The sequence below is a fragment of the Pteropus vampyrus genome, unplaced genomic scaffold, assembly GCF_000151845.1.
Source record: "Pteropus vampyrus isolate Shadow unplaced genomic scaffold, Pvam_2.0 Scaffold36, whole genome shotgun sequence".
Lineage (NCBI taxonomy): Eukaryota > Metazoa > Chordata > Mammalia > Chiroptera > Pteropodidae > Pteropus > Pteropus vampyrus.
In genome coordinates this window covers 11,349,044-11,367,340 of record NW_011888817.1, presented here as the reverse complement: position 1 = coordinate 11,367,340, position 18,297 = coordinate 11,349,044, and the positions used below count along the sequence as shown (strand labels likewise).

General features: G+C 37.0%; 1 protein-coding gene across 2 annotated transcripts in view; it reads right to left on the bottom strand.

Moving 5' to 3' along the window:
- Nucleotides 1-4,799, bottom strand: part of ZMYM1 (zinc finger MYM-type containing 1) — a 24,267-nt gene extending 19,468 nt beyond the window's left edge. For both annotated transcript variants that reach the window (XM_011357943.2, XM_011357944.2), the window contains exon 1: nucleotides 4,717-4,799. The gene's annotated coding sequence lies outside the window, so the exon portion shown is untranslated. The remainder of the gene's footprint in view (nucleotides 1-4,716) is intronic.
- Between the last annotated feature and the right edge of the window lie 13,498 nt (nucleotides 4,800-18,297).

The following is an 18,297-nucleotide window of genomic DNA, read 5'->3' as shown; positions in this document are numbered from 1 at the left end:
GGGGGTGGGTGGGTGGGGATATGGGTGAAAAAGGTGAAAGGTATTGAGAAGTACAAATTGCCAGTTATAAAAATAGTTATGGGGATGTAAAGTACAGCATAGGGAATATGGTCAATAATTCTGTAATAACTATGTATGGTGTCAGACAGGTACTAGACTGATCAGAGTGATCACTTTATAAATTATGTAAATGTCCAATCACTATGCTGTGCATCTGAAACTAATATAATTTTCTATGTCAACAGTAATTGAAAAATTAAAAAATGATAAATAAAAGAGCAGAATTAAGTCAGAGAAAGACAAATGCCATATGATTTCACTTACATGTGGACTCTAAAGAACAAAACAAACAAAACAGAATCAAACTCAGATACACAGAATACTTTGATGGTTGCCAGATGGGAGGGGAATTTAGAGAGTGAAAAAGGGGAAAGGATTAAGAAGTACAAATTGGAAATTACAAAATAGTTATGGGGATGTAAAATATTACATAAGGAAGACAGTCGATAATATTGTAATAACTATGTACGGCATCAGTTATTAGACTGATTGGAATGATCACTTTGTAAGTTATATAAATGTCTAATCACTATGTTGTACATCTGAAACTAATATCATGTGCCAACTGTAACTGAAAAATACAAAAAAGACAACATGGATGTGTTTGCTTTATACTTCCATGTATCTGTTTACTGGTTTATTGGAGAATACTCTAAGCATAATATTACTTTAAATTCAATTATTTTTGTTGGTTCTTGCATGTTTCCATAAGTATCCCTTACAATTTAGCATTAATGGACATTCAAAATATTTTCAACAAGAGGCATTCTTAGTGCTATTGGATATAAGTGTATTGTTAAATTGAATATTAAAATTTACCAAAAATATCAACATTATATGCATAAAGATAAAATTGGTTGCTTTAGTGATTGACGTGTAGTTTATATTTTATCTGAAATTTACAGGCATTTATTTTGAATGCCTTTTATGTTGATCAGTACAACCATAAATAAGATGTGCTTAGACATTTTCTGAGAGCAGTGTGTTGTGAATAAAGTGTAATGAATATTTAGTTTCAGCTTGAGAAGTTGTACTGCACTCTTATTTTTATCTTACAAAAGTATAGTAGAATGGTGAAAATGTATGAGATACTTAATTTTCTTCCAAAACTGAAAACAAGTAGCACAGATGTTTGTTATTACTTTCCCCCTTGTCCTTCCATATATGTGAATATGTATAAATTTGTATATTTTAATCTGTATGACAATTATGTGAGAATGATATATTGCATATAATAAACTCTTGTAAAAAAAAAGAGAGATGTTCAGTAATTACTAGTTTGCTCTACCATATAGATAGGTCAAAAAAACTTATTTCTGGTGATAACTCTTATTATGGGCAAGGCCTCTAACTTAAATTCTTCTAGGCTATTAAAGGGGAGCATAAATTTCTCTTGAGCCCATAGGGTCTCAGTTGCCTTTAGCTCAAAATAATTCACATGCCACAGAGGTACATCTTGGGATGACTTGTTCTAAACCCCCACAATATCAAATTAGTGAATTTAAGACAAGTTAGTAGAAGGAAGTCAGACTGATGCATACAAGGATAAAAATACATTGTTTGTAAAAATACATGTGGAATGTGGCAAAAAGGTCTCACACACATGTAAACAGAGTTCCAGAAAAAGAAAAAATAGACACTGCAACAGAAGCAATATTTGAAGAAATACTGGCTGGACCACTTCCCCAAAATGAAGAAAAGTATCAAACCATACAAATTCAAGAAGCTTATAAATAACAAATAAAAAAAACAAAAAACAAAAAACAGGACTATGCACATCATAGCCACACTGAAGAAAACCAGAGATAAAAAGACATCTTAAAATAAGGTAGAGAAAAAAGATATTAACATACAGAGGAACGAAAATAAGAATGAAAGTTGTCTTCTCAGAAACAATGAAGGCCAGAAACCAATGGAATATCTTTAAAAGTGCTGGGGAAAAAAATCTACCTAAAATTCTACAGCCAATAAAAATATCCTTCAAAAATAAGTGTGAAGGACATTATCAGATAAATAAAAAGGGTGAGAATTTATCGCGGTAAATCTACATTGTAGAAATGCTAATGGAATTTAAGCTAAAGTGAAATATTCAATGAAAACTTGTAAAGACTGGAAAGAAAGCAGTATCTTTTTTTGGTAGACAGCATGACTGTATTTAGAAAACCACAGGAATGTCCTCTTCCCTCTAATAAAAAACTACTAGAATTTACCAAGATCACGTTAATATAAGGTCAATATTTAAAAATTTCTTCTCTCATCACTCTTCTTCACTACAGTACTAGAGGTTCTAGCCAGGTCAATAATGCAAGAAAAAATAAAAGAAATCTTGAAAAGAAATAAGTAAAATTGTCATTATTTATAGATGACATGTTGTGTACATAGAAAACCCAAAAGGATTTCCAAATAATACTGGAATTATTAAGTAAATTTAGCAAGGTCAATATTGAAAAATCAACTATTTTCTTTGTATTAGGACAATTAGAAAATAAAAAATTTAAATAACTATATTCTATAGCATTATAAAACACCAAATACAGGAATAAATCTAATGAAATGTTAAGACCTCTACACTGAAAACAATGCTGAAAGAAATTAAGGAAGATCTAAATAAATGAAGAGACACAGCATGCTCACTGACTCAATATTGTCAGTTTTCCCCAAATTAAACTACACATCAAAATCCTCACAGGAGTTTTTGTGGAACTTGCAAGATGATTCTAATATATACACAATGTATACAGAACCTAGAATAGCCAAGACAATCTCAAAAAAAAAAAAAAGCTGGAAGACTTACTATAAAACAATAATTAAGATAGTGTGGTATGGATAAAAGCAAAAATAAAGTGACTAATGAGAGTCTAGAAGCAGGTATACTTGTACCTCTTATTTCTTTGCATTACAGCTACTTCTTTATGTTACACTGCAAAGATTTGTTTTATTCAGTTAAGTTCTGCAAGTTCTTTTACTGGCATAATAGGAAGGATAGAGGTAGAAAACTAAATGCTCTTCAAGCTAAACTAAAATGTCCATGCTTAGTTCTGTAGGTAATGTGGAGCCACTATTCATTAAATGCCCTGGTACTGAGGTTACAGAGGTTATTAGGATGTCCCCATACTCAAAATGCTCTGCCTAGCACAGTATAACTGCAATAATGTAAATGTATAGAAGGTACAAAGCAGAAATGAGTAAAGAGAAGATGGTTAGTCTTCTAGATGGCGAATTTGAGGTAAATTCTAAAGTAGGTTTCTATGAAGCGATAATGGGGAATATTCCAGGTATAGGAACGACATGGGCAAAAGCACACAGATATATGGAAACTATAAAGAACAGAGTTATTGTTGAAGATAAAAATGCAAGAGAGGTGGTAAAAGGAAATGAAATTTGAAAAGCAGACGGGAATATCAGGAAGGTCTTTGAACACCAAAAACTTTGAAATAATCTTGTAAATCAGTGGCTTTTGGGTTTCAGCAAATATTTCATTCATATCTCATTTTTAAATAAAAATATAGTTAAAAAAAATAAAATCACCAGATAAACTTAATGTGCTCTATATCAAATGCTAAGTAATTTGGAAATGTCCAAAGCATTAATTTGTGCTAGATTAACACAGACCTTCAGAAAATAGCTTTTCCTGCCATCTGGTTGAATATACTTCAATTCCTTGTAGCTGTGTCATTGATAAGGAAGGTTACATCTTTGCACCTATCCTTTTTACCTCACAGAAAACCCTAGAAGCAAATTCACTATTTTAGCAAGGGCATCTACTACTCTAATGCTCTTGCTCAATCTAGGAGTTAAATGGGCAAAGTGTTGAGTCCTGTTACTGTCAGGACTAAATGTAATATAGTTATAAATTATAATAAAATTTAAGGGTGTCTTCTCTTATAAATTCGTGATGAGGAATACAAGTTATTGTCAGATATTATTGGTGATTCAACTCTTAAAATTCTCCACTTATCTAAAATTCCGGCTTTTGGTTCAGTTTAATTGAAAAGTATAACGAGATTGCATCCTGAGAAAGCTGAAAAAGGTATTGTTTACAAACACTAGTCCATGCAAACCAAGATACTCTCAATCCTGTACACTATATCAAAATACTGAAAGTAATAAAGACTGCACCTTCATCTACTCTCATTACAAGGCCGAATTCATCAAGAGTCAAACTTTTATAGTAATTAATCTTTTTTTGGCTTAGATCCTGTGTAAACTCAGTTTGCAAAAGAAGTTCCAGGTTTTTAAGTTTAAAAAAATCATCACAATGAAGGTGAAGCCACAAACGAGATCAGATGAATGTTTTAGAAACGGAGGCCGCGGTGAGACCAAAGGCTTTAAAAAGCCCAGTTACCGACGCCGGAGCAGTAGGCGGCGAAAAATGCTAGAAGTGTGTGTGGGGGCTGGGGGGGGGGCGGTGGGGGGAAGTGGCGGGCAAAGACCCCCGGACTCTCTACGGACAAGGTTAAAGGAGGCGACAAGCATAATCCAGGAGCCTGACCCCGAATTCCTGAACCCCATACGGCGGAATCCGCACGCAGGGCCCCGTCTCTAGAAACCCTGCCCAACGCGACGCTTCATCCTCCCTCCCACAAGCGAGACTCCCCGCCCTTCCGTAAGGCTCGGGAGCAAAAACCGACACCAGAGCTGCTCAAGGAGGCTTACTAATTTCTCTCAGAGACGCCCGCCACGCGAGGTTGCTCACACGACCTCCGACGCGAAAGGTTGCGCGGGGCCAGCCCCTTCCCGCAGTGCTCTGCGGCGGAGCATGCGCAGCGCAGGCGCCCCGTTGTTTCCTTTTTCTCCTTGGAAAGGGCGACCTTGGGATAGGAAAGGAGGTGGGTGAGGGGGCTGGGGGGGAAGCCCTTACCTTTGACCGTATCTAGATGGTAGACAAATTTGGACCCTTAAAGGCCAAGGTAGCGGCGACTGACTCAGAGCTCAGGTGGGGCAATTCGATTTCCTGGATTCTAGAGATGTCTCTTGGCAACTTCTGTAAAACCCAATTTCTTCATCCTTGAAAAGGGGAAGAAATTGGGTGTGAGATTAGAAAAGCGATGTTAAGTAAAGGTGCAGAGTAAGTTCTCAGTAAAATAAATTATTCGCAGTGATAGAGAGGGTTCAGGTTTCTTCCATTTTAAGGAGCTCTTAGCATATTAAAATTAAAATAATCCCAAAATAGAGTGGTAAAACTCATGGTAGATTTTAAATGCTATTTAACAAGTTAACACTTTCAACATCTAAAAAAATATAGGATCAAATAAATGTGCCAGTCCTAAAGTCATAATATGGTTATAAAATATATGTAAAGTTGAATGAATTTATTGCAGCCCTGACTTTGACTATAGTCCTTGAGATATGAAAAGCCTAGATATGAAGCCCCTTGTGAATGTGATGTCAGGCCAAAAGGGTCTCCTAACCCCTGCTGCTATGTTCCTTAAATATCCTCTGCAGTTAACCTGAAATTCAGACCCTTTGGTGATGTCGAATATAATAAGTCCTCACTTAACATGAATAGGTTCTGTGACTTTAAGTGAAACAAAGTGTAACGAAAACAATTTTGCCGTAGGCTAATTGATATAAAAAAGAGTTAAGTTCCTAGGGCATGAACAACTTAATGAAACTTTATTTGAGGGCCTGCTGAACTAGACTGGTAACAAGTTAATTTCTTCCCCAGTTATTCTTACATTCCTAATATAGTATATAGAAATTAGGTATACCATTTTATCTGTTCTCTGTCCCCTTTGTTCCCTTCTTTTCTTCTTTTGGCTAATTTGAACATTTTTTAGTATTCTATTTTATGTTTATGACCATATTTCTTTGTATATTATTAGTGGTTGCTCTAGGGATTACAATAAACATAAGTAACTTTCTATAGTCCACTTAGAATCAGTATTTGACCACTTCAAGTGGAATGTATACCTTTTTCCCCCATGTATTTGTCCCCTCCCTACCTTTTATGTTATAGTTGTCTTATATGTTGAATTGTAAACCCCATTAGTGTTATAATGTTTGCTGTCAACTATTAAATATTTTTAAAACAAGAGGAAAATAATCTATATGTTCATCCAGATATTTACCATTTCTGTTATTGGTGTTCCAGGTTTTCTTCAGGTACCATTTCCCTTCTACCAGAAGAACTTCCCTTGTTTTAGAGGTCTGTTGGCAACAAATTATTTTGGTTTTTCTCCTCTAACAATGTATATTTTACCTCCATTCCTGAAGGATACTTTTTACTGGATACAGAAGTGTATTTCCTGATGGTTTAAGGGGGGAAAAAAATCCCAGCAAGGTGCTGACTCTGTTAAGTGACCATTACTGACCTAATCACAATACTTGGGAGATGGAATACTCAGATTCCAGTCTAGGTTATATAATGACAATTTGACACCTCCCTTCCCTAATCCAGCCATTTGTGATGTCCAACTCTTTAACTTCCAAAGTATGTGAGCCAGTAGATTTTCAAGTACTTAACCTGCTTTGGTTTGGTTTTCGGTCATTTGCAGCCAAATGTCCTGTCTAATAAATGTACTCATGAGCAATTCCTCACAACAAATATGTTTTATTTTCTAGGTTAATAAAGTTTGTTTCACTAAGCAAGATAAAGCAATTGAGCCTATGAGATGTGTAGGTGCCTGCTTCTAATAAATGAGTGGCTCTGACAAGTAAAAAATGTCAATGAGAGATAAGCCCTAGCTTTTGTGTAACAACTTGAGGAGAACTGGAGCAGAGGTTCCAATAACAGGAATGAGGAAAAAAGCACTATAAAAATGACTGAATCCTAGTCCCAGGTGAAGACTTCCATTGGGTGTGCAAACTGCTCATTTATGGGATAGTTATCTAGTTTGGAGATACTTGTATTGTTTGCTATGTACTTTTCCTGCCTTGCATCCTAGTCTCAGGAATTTTGGTAGGGTCAAAATCTTGGATATCAAGACCTACTCATATGTTCTGTAAAAATTCAATCTATTGAAAAAATTATGAAAGTACCCAAGGAGGGAGTGATGTGTGTGTGTGTGTGTGTGTTGTTTGAGGAGACAGGGACGTGCCTTAGAGAAGACTGAGGAAAAAACGATTTCAGAAGGCTGGGAAAAAAGGTGAAGGTCTGTCTATAGTTGTGTGATTTGAGGGGAGCTGCAACATGTTCTTTGACAGCACTGTGAGAAGAGGGCTGGAAACTGAGCATAAGGACTTATATCATTGCCAAAGATGCTCATGCCCCAAGATCCTGATGAAAACATGCAGACTGGGCAATGGCCATCTCTGATAACCAGTCTGGACAATTGAGCCAATAGCTACAGAGCCTCCATGACACAGTGGTGGTGGGTAAGACCAACCCTGGGACCTATATATACTTCTGGTGTCATTCTTCTTGGGAATGCCAATAATAACATTACATTTTCTGCCAGTGTAGCAATATGAGTTCTCAGATTTGGATTTAATTATGAAAAAATAAATGTTATTTCATCCATACCTAAATATGCCCCCAAATTCATACTTCCTACTTTTGGATGAAGTATTGGAACCCAACTTGATTCCTTGACTTATCTCTTTTGAATAAGTATCTGAAGAGAGAGATCTGGTAGCAGTTAAGCCATAGTTCAAGAAAAGTCCCCAGAATCTTATCCATAATCAATGACATTCAAACTCTTAGGAAAACACCCAGATATTGAGAGTTTTCTGCTTTGGGTCCAAGAATAGGAGTTCAGAAAGAATGAGAATATCCACAACTTTATTCTTTGTATTCCATACCCCCCAAAGTAGGCTTCATTTACTTTTTAAGAGCTTAGTGCTAAAATCTTTTCATTTAAATATCCCATATAGATGGTGTATCTGTTTAAAATGCTTGGCTGGAAATAGTTTATAATCCAACTTTAACAGATTTAAACAATAAAGGGAATACAGTGACTCATAAAATTGAAAATTATAGAAAGAGGACAAGATCCATACTTGGCTCAATCTGGATCAGGTTCCATTTTTCCTTAATTTTCTCAGCTCTGCCCTCTTTGATTGGTTTTATTTTCAAACTGGCTTCCTTCAAGGTGGCAAATTCGTTATCATGGAGGTTCGTTACTATGGAGTATATACTTTCTCATTCACAACCAGGAAGGAAGAGGATATCTCTTTCCACAACTATTGGACCAGCTGGACTATTTGGGGTCTTCTGCTGCTTCTGAACTAATTAGTGTCATAGGGAGGCTGGAATACTGTTATTAAATTATACTAATGAGGGACTGCGATCCCCTGCACTCCTATGAACATGGAGCTGTAAGCTGCCTGCAGCCTGCCCCCATCTCTGCGCCTACCACATTCTGCATGCTGCGCTCTGGCCCCAATCTGCTCTCTGTGCATAAATTCACAGAGAAACATGAATGCATAACTACAGAAAATGGTATTGGATTAGTGGGAATCAGCAATTTTGCACAGGAAGCTTTGGGAAATGTTATTTACTATAGTTTGCCTGAAGTTGGGACAAAATTGAACAAAAAAGATAAGTTTGGTGCTTCGGAAAATATGAAAGCTGCTAGTGTACTATATTCTTCTGTATCAGGGGAAGTAACTGAAATTAATAAAGCGCTTGCAAATTTGTTGACAGGACTTGTCAACAAATTTGTTATGAAGATACCTGGCTCATCAAAATGACACTGAGTAACCCTTCAGAACTAGATGAACTAATGAGTGAAGAAGCACAGGAGAAAGAAATACGTAAAATCTATTGAGGAGTGTAAATGGAACCCCCCCACCCCAAAATAAAACAGTACGAAACAACTCAATCTAGCATAGTTGTCTTAAATTAGTGGTGGATAGAAGATTTAAAACAGCAACTTTTAGTAATACTGATGGATAAACTAAAACAATGCTACTAGAAGAAAATATCCCTTAACTTTTTCATGATTGCAGATAAACACAATATGTACCTCTTAAACAACATCCTAAGATTTTTAGGCTAGGTGACAGTTATAATATTCAGAATTCCTGATATTTTGTGATAAAATCTATAAAAATTATGTAATTCGAGTAAAGTATTACTTTAAGCATTATATAATATTGTAACTTGCTTACATTCATCTCTTTATTTGGGTCGACATACTTAATGATCTCTCCACTGGAAATAACTAGCAGTGGAGAAAAGTTTTCGTTATTTGTAATGTCAAATGACAAACAATACTGTCTTAATTCTGCACCATACTGCATTTGCTGGTGCTATTTTTATCAGCGAAGCAACAGCCTTGCAGAAAAACAAGAAAGCTTAATAATAAAACATTTAACTTCATTAAATAAAAGAATTATACCAATCAGGGACTACCCTTGGAGTTGGGGGTAGTGTCAGTCCCATTCAAAGCACTTAGCTGCCACACAGTGGGGAGGGTTGGAAGGGAAGATTGCATAAGTAGCATGATTTCAAATACATTTTAAAAAATGACACAAAAAAAGATAGGGGGAAATACATTAAATGTAAAAAATACTTGTCTTTGAGACAATGAGACAGGCTAGATTTCTTTTTTCCTCACATTTTAATTTGGAAGAAATTATATAGCCTTGTATCTCTTTCATAATGGGAAAAAAAGCCCCATAAATTTATTTTAAAAAATCAAGAGTCAAAAACAATGCAAAATAGTATGAGATTTCACCAGATAGTACACAGTTAATTGCCAGTAAGTGAAACAATTTGCAATAGGGAGAGTAAGAATGAATCATAATTGTCTTCTTGAAGAGCCCATCTCCCTCTTCAAGTTTTTGTATGCTAATGAAAAAATTTTAAAAGCACCTTAATTTTGTATAACATCCTGCTTCAGGACAACTATTTAAGATATTGTAGTTTACTTATGTTTTTATGTATGTATGTATGTACGTATTTACTTATTTATTTTTTTGCGGGTTATCAGACAAACACACCTGAAACTTTCTGTGCAGGTCTTGCTCTGCATTTCTGCCTGACATACACTTTTCTCTAAGTTTCTGAAACTGAATGTCTGTCCCTTACAGCCCATCTCCTAGTACTTAACACAGTATTGGGAAGGGAGTCACTCCATAAATGTTTGCTTAATGAATAGATGGGTGAATATATCCTTTCTGCCTCAGGATGTCTCACTGTCACTGTCTCTGAGCTATGAATCCAAATGACCAAGTGCCAAATAAATTCACCTTGAAACTGGCTCATTTTTACAGTTGATATCAAACCTTACAGAGTACAGAATTTGGCACTGTTCTCCATGATTCCATCCTGAGCTCCAAGGAAGTCTTAAGGTCACTTAGTCTGGGCAGAGCCACTTGATAATATCTGAAATAAGAATTCTCCCACTTTTTAGGTTTGAGAGTCAGCCCGGAGTATTCTTTTTCTTCTAGCTCATCTTCTCATTTTAAAGATCACCATGTAGCAGCAATACATAAAAGTTGATATAAGAATGCTGAGTAGGACTTAGCCAGATGAAGAGAAGGGGAACGAGTATTCTAGAAACAGCATGTTGAAAGTCTGAGAGTCAAGAAAGAGCTTGAAGCATTTGAGAAACTGAAATAAATTCACTACTACTGAAGCCTGTCATGCAAAGTGGAAGGAGGAGCAAGAACTGAGGCTGGAAATAGGTGGGGCCACATTATGCTGAAGAAGGGTGCAGTTAGGACCCCTGTAGTAGAGGTGTCACTGCATCCCGCTTCACTTTTCCTTGCCCTATAGCTTAACAATAGATTGTCCCCAGTGGCTTGACCCAGAGCTTGCAATGTCCCCTGCCATAGAAAGTTGCCCTGAAACTCATGATTAATGCCTTTATGCTTACTGATCACAATCCTTCTGGTCTAGCATTCTTTCCAGACTATTCCCATCTTTGTCCCTGGGTTGCTAAAGCCACTGGAGGACCACACTGCCAGAGAAACAGCTCCATGAAGCATAACAGTTCCCCCTCAACCCTCCCACCCCTCTACCGCGAACTATCACGTAGCTCCTGGAATAATGCCCAGATTTTCCCTTAAATACCTTAAGCCTAACTGAGAAGGCAGTTTTGAAGGTGTTAACCTGTTGCCTTCTCAGATCACCAGTGCTCTGACAATAAACGCTTATTCTAAATATCCCAATTCCTGTGTCTATTGGCTGAGAGGTGTAGGCAGCAAGAGCCCTGGACTTGGTTGCCTTCCGGGTTCAATGCTAAGCATTATAAACTAGACTAGGGAGTGGGAAGGGTAGTGGGAAGACATAAAAGAGCTTTAATCGAGGAAGTTACTTGATCAGTTTACATTTCAGAAAATTTGCTCTGGCTGCTGCTATTTGGACTAAAGGTAGGAAGGGAAGAATAACTGTACGTACAGAGACCACTTCTGAAGACCAGATCAGAGAGAATTACAGTAATCCAAATTAGAGATGATGGTGGCCTGAACCTGAAGAGTGGAACTGGGGATGGAGAAAAACGAACTGATTAAAGAGATATGTACGAGAAAAATTACTGTAGATAAATGTGAGTGATGAAAGAGTTAAGCATGATGATCAGAAAACCTTGTGGACAGTGTTATCATTCCATGAGATAGGGAACATAGAAGAAAGAGGAGCAGTTGAGGGCATGGGGCACTAGGGCAAATAATGGGTTCAATTTTAGATAAGTTAGTCTGAGGTGCTGTGGACTACACAAAGGGAAATATTTAATAGACAGTTGGGTAAATAGTTCAGAAGAAATATCTGGCAAAGTTATAGCTCTGTGAGTCATCACATGGAGTTGATGATTACAGCCACAGAAGTGGGTGATGAAAGTACACTCATAGTGGGTAGAGTGAGGCCAAAGAGAGAAACCTTGAGGAACACTTATAATTAATTAGTATAGATATGAGAACACAAAAAAAGAGACTAAGAAGAAATGGCCAAGGTGGTATGAGGAAAACTTGGAGAATATGGTATTACAAAGCCAAGTGAAGAAGGGGTCTAAAAGATAAGGTCAGCAATAACAAACACTGTTAATTGAGAAATAAAAACTGAAAAACATCCGTAGAATTTAGCAAAAAAGTCGTTAGCAAATTTACCAAGAGTGGTTTCTATAGAAGGCAGAATCCAGATAGCAATGGATGAGTGGGTGTGATATGAAGAAATGAAGACAGTGAGTGTAGTCAGCCCTTCTAAGAGGTGTGCAGCTGTGACAAAGATAAGGTGTTAGCTGGAGAGACACTCCCTCCTTTGTAATGGGAAGAAAAAAAGAAAGGTGGGTATAAAATGCAGAAAACTGTGAATTTGGTGCTAGGAACTAAGGAAGTTCTTATGTAATGACATAATATTTTCTCTGTGAAATAAGAGATCAGGTCATGTGATACATGTATTGAGTTGCTAGGGTCAGAGATTTGAAGAGAAAGGAGAAACTAAATAGTCATCGTGAAGAAAGGAAAAGAGAACAGACAAAAGAGGCATAGGAAGATTTCTGGACAATACCATTAGCCCAGTTGAGGATGAGGATCTTAAATTTATATTTGCGCCAAGTGGGTAGACTATACAATTTTTACCAACAATAGTAAGCAGCCGAGGCGTGGGCATGGAGATGTTGATTCAGGATTGTTTTCACCGATAGGTAAAATGGAAGGTCCATAGGAGAGAGTTGAGGATATTGATAAGTAGGAGAAAATATAAAAGGAAGAAAGCAGAAGGTTAATAAATAGGATGAAAGTAGACATTTCAAGGAACCAGAGGTCTTTATAAAATAGAAGTATAGCTTTAGAGGGAGAAATTGAGTGAGAAAACAGAAAAGATAGAAGGCTGAAGTTAGAAAGTGGGATATCTGAATCTATTATGTCAGAGATGGAGCAATTTTAGGCAATTGGAGGATTCTAGATGTGGCCACTGGGATGTGGAAGTGCAAGTGGAATGGAATGGGGAAACGTTCACAGACATTGAGAAACTAAAAAAACTGAGATACCAGGGTGTTAGACATGTCCATGAGAAAGGGGAAATCATGGCAGAAGAGGAAAACAATGAACTAGAAGCCAAATTCTTCTGTGAGTATTGAAGAGTGACTAGGAGATGAGCAGATGCCAGTAATAAGGAGTAAAGTCTAACACAGCCTGATATATATAAGCTTTAAAGAAACATGAATTTTTACATAACAGCAGCAATGGGGAGCATGGGGGATATAGATTCAACTTCAGATCCTAAGGCAGGTGGCATAGGAGACTGAGCATCCTCCACTGCAGGTGAATTAGTTATCATTTGAAATAAACACATCCAGGAGCCCATGGAGAAACTTGTTGAAAATGAAAAGAGGATAGGAAATGGATTCACCCAATATTTGGATCCAAATTCTAACTCTCACTTACAACCTAGCAGAAGTTGGGAAGGTGCTTAATTAATCTCTGAGCCCCCTAATTTGTTTGTAAACAGCATTTCCCTGGCTTTTTTCCCTGGTAATGTGGACCTCTTGATACCTATAATAATGTGAAGAAACAATCTCTCCCCATTTTTGTGTTACACTCTATTAGAAGGGTACTAAGGAAGTATAATATGTCAGAAATTTTAGTAAAAACTGGTTATTTCCAGTTTTGATAATTTTGCTTTCTTGCCTCTTCTCAAGATCTCATTCTTCCTGTCTTTCTTCCTTTCCCTAGACCTAGACCTGACTCCATCTGAACTGAGGCTGAATCAAATCCAAGTGACAGACACTGTACTCTGTTCAGTTGTCTCTCCTCTGTCCCTGAGGCTTTGTTACTGTACCAGGCTTGTCCTGATAGCTTGTCTTTTCCCTTCACATCAGTTCTCTCTTAGAAGTCCCTTGGCAAACAGACTTTCTGGCTATCTTATCAATAAGATAGGCCTGGAGGACATGTCTAAATCATAGCCATGGGGACATTTTAGGCTTAATCTGATTTCCCTACATTGTGAGAAATCCTTGGAATTAGAACTGATGTGAGGTTTCCATGATACTTGGTTACAAATCACATATTATTCTACTATGTCTAGTATATAATAGGTGCACAGGTTGGGCACCTGCTTGTTTCTCTGTGCTCTCAGAGAATCCCTACTGTTATATTCACCACACTGTATACTAATTATTCGTTTGGTTGTCCGTCATTCTTCTCAGAAAGTATATCTGACACAGTTTCCCAAATTCTTTCAACCAACCCCCAATTTCAGTCCTCCATTTATTACTTCCCTTTCTTCCTAAGAAGTAGTAAAAGCACATTATCTACTTTGTGCCATATGGCTCAGAATTTTTGATGGATTCTTTCATTTCCAAGGGACTTCTTTTGTCTGGGGAAGAAAACTCACAGTTTGTTGTTTAATTCCTAATTTACCAAAGTCATATTTCTAATAAAACGTGAAAATCACTTTTTTCTTGAGCATTAAATATAGAATACCCATTTGATGAATTCCCTTACACAATTTAAATTTCAATTACAAATTTAGTATGGTTGATACTTTTAAATACTTCATATGCCTTAAACATCAGCAAAGCATGCACAAATACAAAGATCAACTCCCAAATTCTTCTATCCCGTCCTTGTACATAAACACCCATATTCACAGTAATCTGATTCACATACAACTTACAAAAACACCGGCCTGTATATACATGTTGCTATGAATGTTTATCTTCATATATCCTTTGCAGATAAACATGTTAAAACCCAAGAACATCACTAAATAAACACTCACTGGCTCAAATTTATACACACTCCTTCGTCCTAATTAAAACTTCTTCCATTGTCTCCAGGCCCAGGTAAGGTATGTAGTTCCTTCCTCTTGGGATTGGCCAGGCAGTCCTGAGAGGTGGGGGAGGTGAAGAAAGCTTGGCCTGCCTGTGATGAATGGATTAATCAACCAAGATGGAGAAACTAAATAATTAAACATAATCACTCCCCAATCCAGGCAGGACAATATAGCTGAGGTAGAGAGGAAACTCTGAGGTCCAGACCAATAATCTAGAGGTAGGTGTGGTGGTGCTTGGGCAGGGAAGCATGAACAGAACTCTCTAGACTAGGAAGGCACACTGATAGGCAGGTAAACAGACAGACAGACAGACAGGCATGCCTCTCTGGTGCTACAGACTCTCTCCAAGTGGAACTGCAACAGCTTTGGAAAGAAAGCCACCCCTACATCCACTAACACAGGCTAAGAAGAGGATCTGGGGTCTTCTCACCCTTCCCAGAGCCCTTCCTGCTCCTCCATGGAAAACGTTGTGGGAATACATGTGGATGGTGAATAGTACTCAGCGACTGCCTGGAACCTCGGCTTTCTTTAGCCATAGGATCAACTTTGGCCTTCTGGAATCTCCACCACTTCCCACCCATGACAGGCCCATTTCCTGCCATGTGGCAAAATGGTAGATGATCCCTTCACACATGTCCCCCTGCTTCCCTCAGAAAGCAAAACAATGAAAAGTATTGGGAGTAGAATTGACAGGGCTAAATTCTGATTAAAAATGTCTTCTTCCTAAAACTCAACTAAATTGAGATTAAAGGAATAAAAAAGATGTATACGAAAGGGCAAAAAGAATGGGAAATGAAATATTAAAGAATGGAAGAGTTCAACATATTTTATAAGACTGTAAGCTTAAGAGTGGTAAATTACAGAAGGAGGAAACTACTGTATACCTGCAGAAGTGAAGTATTCCTAGAAGGAAGTCAGTCCACTCCACAGAACTCTAGAAAGCCTCAGGATACAAAGCATCAGACATATCAGATGGTGAGCGGTGGCACAGGGACAAAAACATAAGAATTGTTAGAAACAGGCTACTACCCACCCTATTCCCCCTGCTCCTCCTGCCTCTCTCCACACCTAATAAACCTGATGATGTAGAGACAAAATGACTCCAGTGGACATTCCTGTTCAAAAAGAGGAAGAACAGAAAGCATGTAACAGTCATCAATCCATAGTAATTCACTACTCAGGCACTTGTCAGATATTCATACTCTAAGACAGAGATGTTCTTCATTTTGTTCTCTGGGAATGGTTTCATAATCTACCTTTTTGAGGCTCTTGCTTCTGCCCTCTGGGCTCGTGGCTTTTCCCCCTAAGAAAAATTTATTTTTCATAAGAAATGGTTTGTATTTGCAACTGTGTAGCTTTTTCATCTTCTCTCTGTCCATAGAAAGTTGGAGACCCAGAGATCTTTTTCTTTTCAAATAGTCATTGTTTTTTATAGTCTAAGGTTTTGGTTTTATCAAAACACTTCCCTTAAAAACTTTGTGGGTATTTTATGAATCTTACTGGAATTCATTCCATGCCCCTCAAACCACATCCATCCTTTCTAAGACAGAGCTTTCTCTACTTTGGGTGTGTCAGATTGCTTATGTTTCTTAGAAGCCCTTTTGTCTAGATGAGAGGGTCCATAAGGCACTGTTTAATTCCTAATATGGTCTTACAGCTGAACTCTTAAGTTGATCTTGACCTCAAGGCCACATTTTGTCTGAAATGTCCTAGATTCGATCTTTCTTCTGAGGTCCTTTCTTATTTCAATGATATTTTGCTAGCTGGAGAGACTATCCTGGACACTTAATATTTTGTCTGATTTCTGCTTGAAAATGAAACAGTTCCTTCTTTAGTTTCTCTCTTTTGCAATACCTTATGATATGTAGTTAAAATAAATCAATAGGTACTTCCAATGTCTGCCTGGGAATCACCTAAGCCAGATCCAAAGTTCATGAAGTATGTTTTCCATGTTCCAAGTTATTAGAGGTGGCAGTGCTGCCAAACATTTTGCCACTACATAACATTGATTAGTCTTTCTCCAGCCTCCAATAACAATTTTCTCACTGTTCTTCCAAGCTCCACTTGCTGTCTTTCCAGACTCTGTCTGCTGCCTGGTCCCAAAGCCAATGTCATATGTTTTAGGTTTTAGTTATGGAAGTATTCCACTTCTGTATATCAATTCTGTAAGTTATCTATTGCTAAATAACAAAGCACCCCAAAAATTACTGGCTGAAAACAAGAACCACTTATTTATTTGTGATTCTACAGTTTGGGCAATTCTTCTGCTTATCTTGTGTGGACTCATTCATGAGGCTGCAGTCATCTACCATCCTGGAGGATCTAAGATGGTTCTGCTTGCATGTATGGGGCCTTGGTGCTAGCCATGGGGCCACTCGCTGCATGCGATATTTCATCACTATTGAGGCCTACACTTAGGAAGTCACATGATATCACATCTGTCTTATTCTATCAGTCAAAATAATTCACAAGGCTAACCCAGAAACAAGGGATAGGGAAATAGACTCTCTTGATGAGAAGAGTTGCAAAGAATTTACCATATTTAATCTCCCATAGGTAACTGCAAAAATTTTAAAGCAAATATAATATTTAATGATTTTGTGTTGAATGTAATATAGCATAAAGAAGAGACAGATACACAATATCACCATTTTCATTTAACACATTACTAGAGGTTTTAGCCAGTGCAATAATGCAAGAAAATGAAATAAAAGTTACATGCTTAGAAAGGAAGAGATAAATTTATCATTATTCTCTATACAGTTGAAAACTTAGAAAATTAAAAAATCTATGAACTATTAGAATTAATAAATGAATTTAGTTAGGGTGATGGCTTCAAGACTAATATACAAAAGTTAATTGTAATTCTATATTTATACTGAAAATAAGTAATTAGAAAATGAAATTTTACCATTTAAAATATCATAAAATATCAAAGAAATAAAATAAACCTAAATAAGATGTGAGATCCCTATACTTAAAAAGTATAAAACATTAAGAGAAATTACAGACCCTTAAATAAATGGAGTGATATACCATTTTAATGGAATGAAAGATTCAACCCTATATGATGCTATCTCAGTTTCCTAGGCCTGCTATAACAAAATGCTACAAAGAGAAATATTTTGTATCACAGTTCTAGAGGCTCAAAGTCCAAAATTAAGGTATCAGTGGAGTCATGCTCTTTCTGAAACCTGTATGAGAGAATCCTTCCTTATCTCTTCTAGCTTCTGGTGTTTATCACCAATCCTTGGCATTCTTGACTTGCACTTCAATCTCTACGTCAATTGTCACCTGGCGTTTACTTCCATGGTGCGTGTCTCTACATCTCCTCTTCTTATAAATATACTAGTCATATAGCATTGAAGGCCAACCCTACTCCCACATGACCTCATCTTAACTAATTACATCTGCAACGACCCTACTTCCAAATAAAGTCAAATTCTGAAGATTGAGACTTCAACATATCTTCTTGGAGGACACAATTCAACACAATGAATAACAAATGCCAATTCTCCAAAACGGGTCTACAGTTTTGGTGCAATACTAAACAAAATCCTAGCTGATTCTAAAGT